This window comes from Salvelinus sp. IW2-2015, unplaced genomic scaffold (genome assembly GCF_002910315.2).
Source record: "Salvelinus sp. IW2-2015 unplaced genomic scaffold, ASM291031v2 Un_scaffold1658, whole genome shotgun sequence".
Lineage (NCBI taxonomy): Eukaryota > Metazoa > Chordata > Actinopteri > Salmoniformes > Salmonidae > Salvelinus > Salvelinus sp. IW2-2015.
Genome location: NW_019943066.1, coordinates 191623 through 201149, shown reverse-complemented (window position 1 = coordinate 201149; position 9527 = coordinate 191623).

Sequence of the window (9527 nt, the reverse complement as noted above, 5' to 3'; positions counted from 1 at the left end):
CGCTACAGAAGAAGTTGGCAGATCGGCGGTACCGACTTCTGACGAGTCCCGTGACGATTGTGGGGGTCGTAGAGAACACAAAATGGAGAACACCATCGTGAGAGTCTCACCTTTCCATCGAGTGGTCATATAGAGTACCACAGTATGAGTCATAATACCCATAAACTTATATGATTAAAACCGACGGGAGAAATGTATAGAGTGTTTGAGACCATTCTCGAATGCAAATTAGTTATCAATTAAGAATATTTGTTTTTAGTTACGTTAATTAAGATGAATCAGTTGCGAACTTGACTAAAAGCATCACGGTCGTGTGGTGATGAATTGAACAAAGAGCTAATCTTAAATTGACCACTCAATCGCAATTAAGRGCTCAATTAATTAAGCTTGATTAATTGAGAGCTCAGAACGTAATCAAATTGAAACCCTGCAATCAGATTGGCCTGAAGCAACACCATGCAGACATAATAATGATGGGTCCTTTTTCGTATAGATGAATATAGAACCTATTTTTCTCCACATAATGTTACATTTTAAGTAGGAGCACAACCTGTGATCATATTAGGATACCCAATCACCAAGAACATGTTATGAATCTATTTTCAAAATCTGTCCGTGACCCCACTCTCTGAGTGTCTCAGGGAGAGTCTCAGGGAGTGTCTCAGGGAGAGCAAATTCACACATGCGTATTAATACACGCTTGTATTGGTGGGAAATAGGACAAATATAAGCACCCATCAAATTATTACTATAAATTTGTATAATTTATAGAGAGCTAAGAGAACTGTGGAAGAATAGCTGACTTCTATGATGAATGATGATTCATTCTACTGATGAAATGTTCATAGGGCCATATCAAGTACACAGTCCCTATATATTTTCTGTTGTCTTTACTTATACCAACACAAATTCACACACACACGAGCGACACACACTAGACACAACAACACACACACACACACACACACACACACACACACACACACACACACACACACACCCTATAGGCTTATATCAATCAAAATGGTACATTGCTTTGATGATGGAAACAACCTGCATCTTGTCTGTATAGATGTATCAGCAGACCACATTGAGGTTATCAAGGAGAGAGATGTTCACTGTACAAACAACTGACTCCTCAATGGGACTAAAATGAAGAGTCTTTAGAGATGAAGCACACTCAAGTCGATGTCGATTTTGAACATTATTTGGTATTTCTCTGCCGGAAATGCTGGGGAATTATTGTAATAATCACTAATGTATGTTTTTTGTGGTGTATGTCTGGGAAGTATCACAGGTTATAATTGTTCATATATTTWGGGATTTTAACTTTTCAGAATGTGTTTTTATTTGTATTCTTCTGTTGATTTGTGGTTTATGAACAAGGAACCCCTTTTTATCACCTGTACTTATGTTATTGAGCAAATGTACCAAAATAAAATCCACTGCTTAAGGATTTCATGAACTGACTGTTTTAATTCCTGCATACTCTACATTTGTCTTCATAAAGGTAACATTTGTACATTMTTTTTAACTCTATAATATAAACCCTTCATTACACATTTATAGCCTAAGCACATCATTAATATGACATTATATATCTAGATAGAGGTTAATGAATGTAGGTACATTGATACATGCATAGACTGGCGGGTAGGAGCGTTGGGCCAGTAACCGGAAAGGTTGCTGGATCAAATCCCCGAGCTGACAAGGTAAAAATCTGTCATTCTGCCCCTGAGCAAGGCAGTTAACCCACTGTTCCCCGGGTGCCGAAGATGTGGATGTCGATTAAGGCAGCCCTCCGCACCTCTCTGATTCAGAGGGGTTGGGTTCAAATGCGGAAGAAACATTTCAGTTGAACGCATTCAGTTGTACAACTGCCTAGGTATCCCCCTTTCTTTTCCCAATATCCTGTGGTTCTGTGTGGCTCAGTTGGTAGAGCATGGTGCTTGCAACACCAAGGGCTGTGGGTTTGATTCCTGCTGTGGCCTGCCATATGTGAAATGTATGTACGCATGACTAACTTGCTTTGGATAAAAGTGTCTGCTAAATGGCATATATTAGTGACCTAAATGTTAGTTAATTGTGCCATACTACTCTTAATGTTAAGACCTACACCACTGACAGTGCTGATATCATCTCTTAGGTGTTGTAGCTACAACACTGACAGTTCTGATATCATCTCTGTAGGTGTTTTAGTCTACACACTGACAGGTGCTGATATCATCTCTGTAGTGTTGTATCACACACTGACAGGTCTGATATCATCTCTGTAGGTGTTGTAGTCTACACACTGACAGTGCTGATATCATCTCTGTAGGTGTGTAGTCACACACTACAGGTGCTGATATCATCTCTGTAAGTTGTAGTCTACACACTGACAGGTGCTGATATCATCTCTGTAAGTGTGTAGTCTACACACTGACAGGTGCTGATATCATCTCTGTAGGTGTTTAGTCTACACACTGACAGGTGCTGATATCATCTCTGTAGATGTTATAGCCTACACACTGACAGGTGCTGATATCATTCTGTAGATGTGTAGTCTACACACTGACAGTGCTGATATCATCTCTGTGTGTATCATCTTAGATGTTATAGTCTAGACACTGACAGGTGCTGATGTATAGGGCATACGTTACGTGGGTGGGAAGTGTAGGAACATAATCTCACCCAAAATATTATAGATATGGAAACTTTCCTTTTCAAAGGTTGTAATTGAATGCAACAATGTTTTTTCTTGCTAAATGCATGCTTTTATGCGTCATGGCTTTCACGTTTGTTGACTGTGATAGATTACTGTGTCAGTGCTGCCAAGTGCACCTAGACGGAAACGTGTGCCCATCTGCTCATTTGATGCCTTCCAACTCGATTTAGTTCACCTGAGCAAGAAATACCAGCCAGGCTGAGCAGCATCTCTCCTTCTCAAGCAGCAGTGAGAGAGAGGTCACTGTAGTGAATTTGGCAGGAAGCTGTAGCCTATACTCTAAAAATTAGGGGTTCAACAAGGTTCTCTAAGATTCTCAAAGTTCTTTGAAGAACCTTAGCATTCTTGGCACTGAAAATGCCCCCAAAAGGGTTCATTGAGAACCTCCTTAGGTTCCTGCAAAAACCCCACCAACTAACTGCCCAACTGAAACATGATTTGAAAGGACAGCAGGTGCAGGCACTTAACTGAAAAATGTAAAAATCTCCTCAATTTAAGGTAAGGTTTGTCCCTTATATGATCTAAATGGATATTGTTTTGTAATGATACCATCTATCTTTTCATATTTGTGCAAATCTTTCTAAAACAGAAAATGGACACAATTCAATGGATATCAATCAACAAAGAGGTAAAAATGTGTAGGCTGTAAGAATATGTTGAAGGCTAGCTGTATTGGGTGCAGATGACTGAMCTGCTCACTTTTGTGTCTGTCTGCAAGTATACAGACGAGGCATACAAAGGTATGGTATGTTATGCAGATCACATGTACCATCCTCTTCCCTTACCTCTTCAATGAAAATCCAATAGGCCTCTACAATACAGACAAGGTATGTGTATGAAAACCATTATCAAAACAGTGTAATGGTGTTTAACTGGCGGCAGAGAAGTCAGACGAAGGAGAGAAATAACTGTGTTTCCAATGGCGCAGTTTATTTACAAAAAAAAACACCAGAAAACATAATAATCAATGGGTAACATAACCCGAGGCACACCAGTACAGACGTACACATACACTTACAAAAAACAATCACCGACAAGGACAGGTGGSGAAACAGAGGGTTAAATACACAACATGTAATTGATGGGATTGGAACCAGGTGTGATGGAAGACAAGACAAAACTAATGGAAAATGAAAAGTGGATCAGCGATGGCTAGAAGGTCGGTGACGTCGACCGCGGAACACTGCCCGAACAAGGAGAGCGAACAACTTTGGCGGAAGTCGTGACAAACAGTTTTTTTTCATTCACATTTAACACAAAAACCAAGGTATGAATACTGTTGTGTGCATGTTTTGTTAAACATCTGTATTAATACTATTTTTGGGATTCACATACTTCACCCTCCCTACACCTCTGATGAATATAACAGGAAACCTGTTCGATCACCACGCACTGCAAAATCATTCTGGCTGTGGATACAGAGAACATCAACACACTAACATCAACACACCAGAGGATGTACCCATTGGACTTGGGGCTCTGCTGGGACTTTACCTCATATTTAGATTTCTTTATGCTGCTTTGCCACTAAAATCATAATAAACACTGACAACTAAAATATTGTGTTATTGTTATGCGTATTATTAATAATAAGAACCCTTTTTAATGGTTCTTCAAATAATTTATAGGGGTTCCCCCATTGCTTTGATTTGAAGAAGCCCAAAAGGATACCCCAGGAACCTTTTCGTTTTAGAGTGCACTGATACAATGCATAGCAAGCACCTTGTGGAAATAAGACTATATTATATTTAATGTAATAATTGTGCACAATGGCAGGGTTAAGATTCGGCTTGTCACCAAAAACACTCACAAACTTTTACAGATGCACAATCAAGAGCATCCTGTCGGGCTGTATCACCGCCTGGTACGGCAACTGCTCTGCCCATAACCGTAAGTGTCACGCCCTGACCTTAGAGATTCTTTTTATGTCTCTATTTTGGTTTGGTCAGGGCGTGAGTTGGGGTGGGTGTTCTATGTTTTCTATTTCTTTGTGTTTGGCCGGGTGTGGTTCTCAATCAGAGGCAGCTGTCTATCGTTGTCTCTGATTGAGAACCATACTTAGGTAGCCCTTTTTCCCACCTTTCTTTGTGGGAAGTTGACTTTGTTTACGGCACATAGCCTTTAGCTTCATGGTTTGTTTTTGTAGTGTTTATTGTTTTGCTCGGCGTCATTTGTATTATTAATTGCCGGGGGCAAACTACCTTCCCTCCAGGACACCTACACCACCTGATGTCACAGGAAGGCCAAAACGTCATCAAGGACAACAACCACCCGAGCCACTGCCTGTTCACCCCGCTATCATCCAGAAGGCGAGGTCAGTACAGGTGCATCAAAGCAGGGACCGAGAGACTGAAAAACAGCTTCTATCTCAAGGCCATCAGACTGTTAAACAGCCATCACTAACATTGAGTGGCTGCTGCCAACATACTGTCTCAACTCCAGCCACTTTAATAATAGAAGAATTGATGTAATAAATGTATCACTAGCCACTTTAAACAATGCCACTTCATATGTTTACATACCCTACATTACTCATCTCATATGTATATACGTTACTCTATACCATCCATTGCGTCTTGCCTATGCCGTTCTATACATCACACATTCATATATTTTTTTATGTACATATTCTTATTCATTCCTTTACACTTGTGTGTATAAGGTAGTTGTTGTGAAATTGTTAGATTACTCGTAAATATGTTACAAATTTGCTAAAACGAATATGTTACAATTTCTAGCTAGGTGTTAACGTTAGCTAGCTGGCTAATGTTAGCTAGGGCTGGGGGTTAGGGTAAAGTTAAGGAGTTAGGTTAGAAGTTAGAAGTTAAGAGTTAAAGGTTAAGGTTAGGTTTAGCTAAAAAGGTTAAGGTTAGGTTTAGCTAAAAAGGTTATGGTAGAGGAAGGGGTAGCTAACATGCTAAGTAGTTGCAAAGAAGCAAAAAGTAGTAAGTAGTTAAAGTTGATAAATACCTAAAATGCTAAAGTTCTCCTGATTGAGATTCGAACTTCAATCTTTGGGTTGCTAGACGTTCATGTTATACACCCACCCACTAACCATCTTACTTTTGTTTTTGCCTTAAGTAACCATTTGTCTTATCAACACTACTAAAGTAACATATCATATATAATGTTGGTGTCCCGGATTGACATTTACTATTTTACGTCTAGTCTATGAGACCAGGCTGAGAACAGTGTTGTTTAGGCTGCCTTGGCCTAACCCTACAGGTAAAATATTAACGTTTTTGATTCAGATGTTAAATCTATATAACATTTTCCTGTCAATACAGTTACAGGTATTTTATATTCCATGCCTTTACCTGCTCTTCTATCTTATGCTCTTTTTCAAAAAGGCGCACTCACGCGCACAGATCGGAAATTGTCGGTCACTTGGAGATGAGAAACATTGAAGAGGGTAGGTTACGACTGTCCCAGCCTCTACTTTCCACACGAAAATTCTCAGCGAAGCACCCTCAATATCTGTACACTTTATATACGATTTAAGAAGCTTTGAGAGAAAAACGATGATTGCATAAACTGGCGGAGGCACCTGTCGGACACATCCATGTTTTGCGCCTTCAGAATGTCTTGAGAAAGAAGACGCTCCGATTGTCCACCGGTCGACCCTGCAAGCAAAGGTAGAACGCGCCGGTGAAATTGTATCAATTTACAATGACAAGATTCTGAAACTGCTGCATCCTATCTAATTCAGATATGATCTAATGTAATCGCATGTTTTCAAACCCATAGTATTTTTCTCTAAATAAAGAGTAGTCTAAGAATATGATGACTTAAACCAATGTGGTTGAAAAAAGGGCCATCCTGGCATTATGATAATGATTTGCCTGGAAACCTGACGTTGGGCATAAATGAGAATTTAAACCAAAGTTTCCTCTCACATCTACAAGCAGAAGAATGTTTAATAACGTTACATTTTAACGTACAGTACTTTACCGGTTTTCTTTGCAGTTGGTCGTTTTTGGCGGTAGGAATGTGGAGAATATACCCACAAAAATACAGTGCACTCTGGAAGTATTCAGACCCCCTTAACTTTTTCCACATTTTGTTACTTACAGCCTTATTCTAAAATGTATATTTTTTTCCTTCATCAATCTACACACAATACCCAATAATACAAATCAAAAACAATTTATTTTTGGCAAACTCCAAGCAGGCTGTTTACTGAGGAGTGGCTTCTGTCGGGCCACTCTACCATAAATGCCTGATTGGCGAAGTGCTGAAGAGATGGTTGTCCTTCCGAAGGTTCCTCCATCTCCACAGAGGAACTCTGGAGCTCTTTTAGGTGGCCATCAGGTTCTTGGTCAACTCCCTGACCAAGGCCCTTCTCCCCGATTGCTCAGTTTGGCCAGGCAACCAGCTCTAGGAAGAGTCTTGGTGGTTCCAAACTTCTTCCATTTAAGAATGATGGAGGCCACTGTGTTCTTGGGGACCTTCGGTGCTCCAGACATGTTTTGGTACCTTCCCAGATCTGTGCCTCGACACAATCCTTATTAGAGCTCTACGACAATTCTTCGACCTCACGGCTGGTTTTTGCTCTGACATGCACTGTCAACTGTGGGACCTTATATAGACAGATGTGTGCCTTTCCAAATCATGTTCATCAATTGACTTTACCACAGGTGGACTCCAATCAATTCTAGAAAAATCTCAAGGATGATCAATGGAAACAGGATGCACTGAGCTCAATTTCAGAGTCTCATAGCAAAGTGTCTGAATACTTATTTTTATTTAACTAGGCAAGTCAGTTAAGATCAATTCTTATTTACAATGACGGCCTAGGAACAGTGGTTAACTGCCTTGTTCAGGGGCAGAACAACAGATTTTAACCTTGTCAGCTCGGGGATTCGATCCAGGAACCTTTCGGTAACCACAAAGCTACCTGCCGCCCCATGTAAAGAAGGTATTCTGTTTTTATTTTTAATACATTTGCAAACATTTCAAAAACTTTTTTCACTTTGTCATTCTTGGGTATTGTGTGTAGATTGATGAAGAATATGTTTATTTAATCAATTTTAGAATAAGGCTGTAACGTAACAAAATGTGGAAAAGTCAAGGGGTCTGAATACTTTCCGAATGCACTGTATATGTAACAATTTCATTGATTTTACTGAGTTATAGTTCATATAAGGAAATCAGTCAATTGAAATAAAGTCATTAGGCCCTAATCTATGGATTTCACATGACTGGGCAGGGCGCAGCCATGGGTGGGCTTGTGAGGGCATAGGCCCACCACTGCGGAGCCAGGCCCAGCCAATCATCATTTTATTTTCCCCTACAAAAAGGCTTTATTACAGACAAAAATACTCCTCAGTTTCATCAGTTGTCCGGGTAGCCGGTCTCAAATGATCCCGCCCACGGGTGAATAAGCCGGATGTCATTTCCTGGGCTGGCATGGTTACACATGGTCTGCGATTGTGAGGCCGGTTGGACGTACTACCAAATTCTCTAGGTGGCTTATGGTAGAGAAATTAACATTTCAAATTCTCTGGCAACAGCTCTGTTGGACATTCCTGCAGTCAGCATGCCAATTGCACGCGACCTCAACTTGAGACATCTGTGGCATTGTGTTGTGTGACAAAACTGCACAAAGTGCACCTGTGTAATGATCATGCTGTTTAATCAGCTTCTTGATAGGCCACACCTGTCAGATGGATGGATTATCTTGGCAAAGAAGAATTTGCTCACTAATAGGGATGTTAACAAATTTCTGCACAACATTTTAGAGAAATAAGCTTTTTGTGCATTTGGACAATTTTTGGGATCTTTTATTTCAGCTCATGAAACATGGGACCAACACTTTACATGTTGTGTTTATATTTTTGTTCAGTATACATACATTTTTCAAAGCGCTGGTAGTGCCTTGAGATTTATATCACCTGAAGCATGCGCATAACCATGTAAACACATGCACAAAATCGGCAAGTACTGCTCAGGGATTAGTGCTTTATGATTAGTGTATTTTGAGGTCAGTTCTGTTTCGGTTCAATTATTAAAAAATAATCACTGTTTTGATTTCGGTTTAGATTATTCTTTTCAACATTAAATGCATTGTGCATTATGTGGGTTGAATGCTGTAACAAAACAGAATAAAACAATTAATGAAAGTTCCATGATGGTAATGACTGGCTATTACTGCTTATCAATTATTAACCATCATTTATTCAACTTTAATAAAGTATTTCAGTAGTTTTGTATATTATATTTGTTTTATTTAATTACTTTATTACTTAATTCCAAGTCACCTCATTTCTATAGAGCTGCTGCCTATGCTGTCTGGCAAAATCACTATTTTAGTAGTTTATCTCTGGAAAAACTCATTGAGCTCACTGAAAAAAAGAATAAAATGGAACTCAAATAATTTAACCTATGTCGGTCAATTAGATGTTTAAAAAACTTGTTTTTAAATGGTTAATCGCTCAGCACTATTGGCAGGTATGCATACGTCTAGTGCATGTATTTGTATGTTGTGCGCATGCTTCAGGTGATAGAAATCTGAAGGCAGCCTTCCCTCCCTCCTTATCCTCTCCTGGGAAGTCTGAAGGCACTACCTTCCCTCCCTCCTATCCTCTCCTGGGAAGTCTGAGGCACTACCTTCCCTCCCTTCTTATCCTCTCCTGGGAAGTCTGAAGCACTACCTTCCCTCCCTTCTTATCCTCTCCTGGGAAGTCTGAAGGCACTACCTTCCCTCCCTTCTTATCCTCTCCTGGGAAGTCTGAAGGCACTACCTTCCCTCCCTTCTTATCCTCTCCTGGGAAGTCTGAAGGCACTACCTTCCCTCCCTTCTTATCCTCTCCTGGGAAGA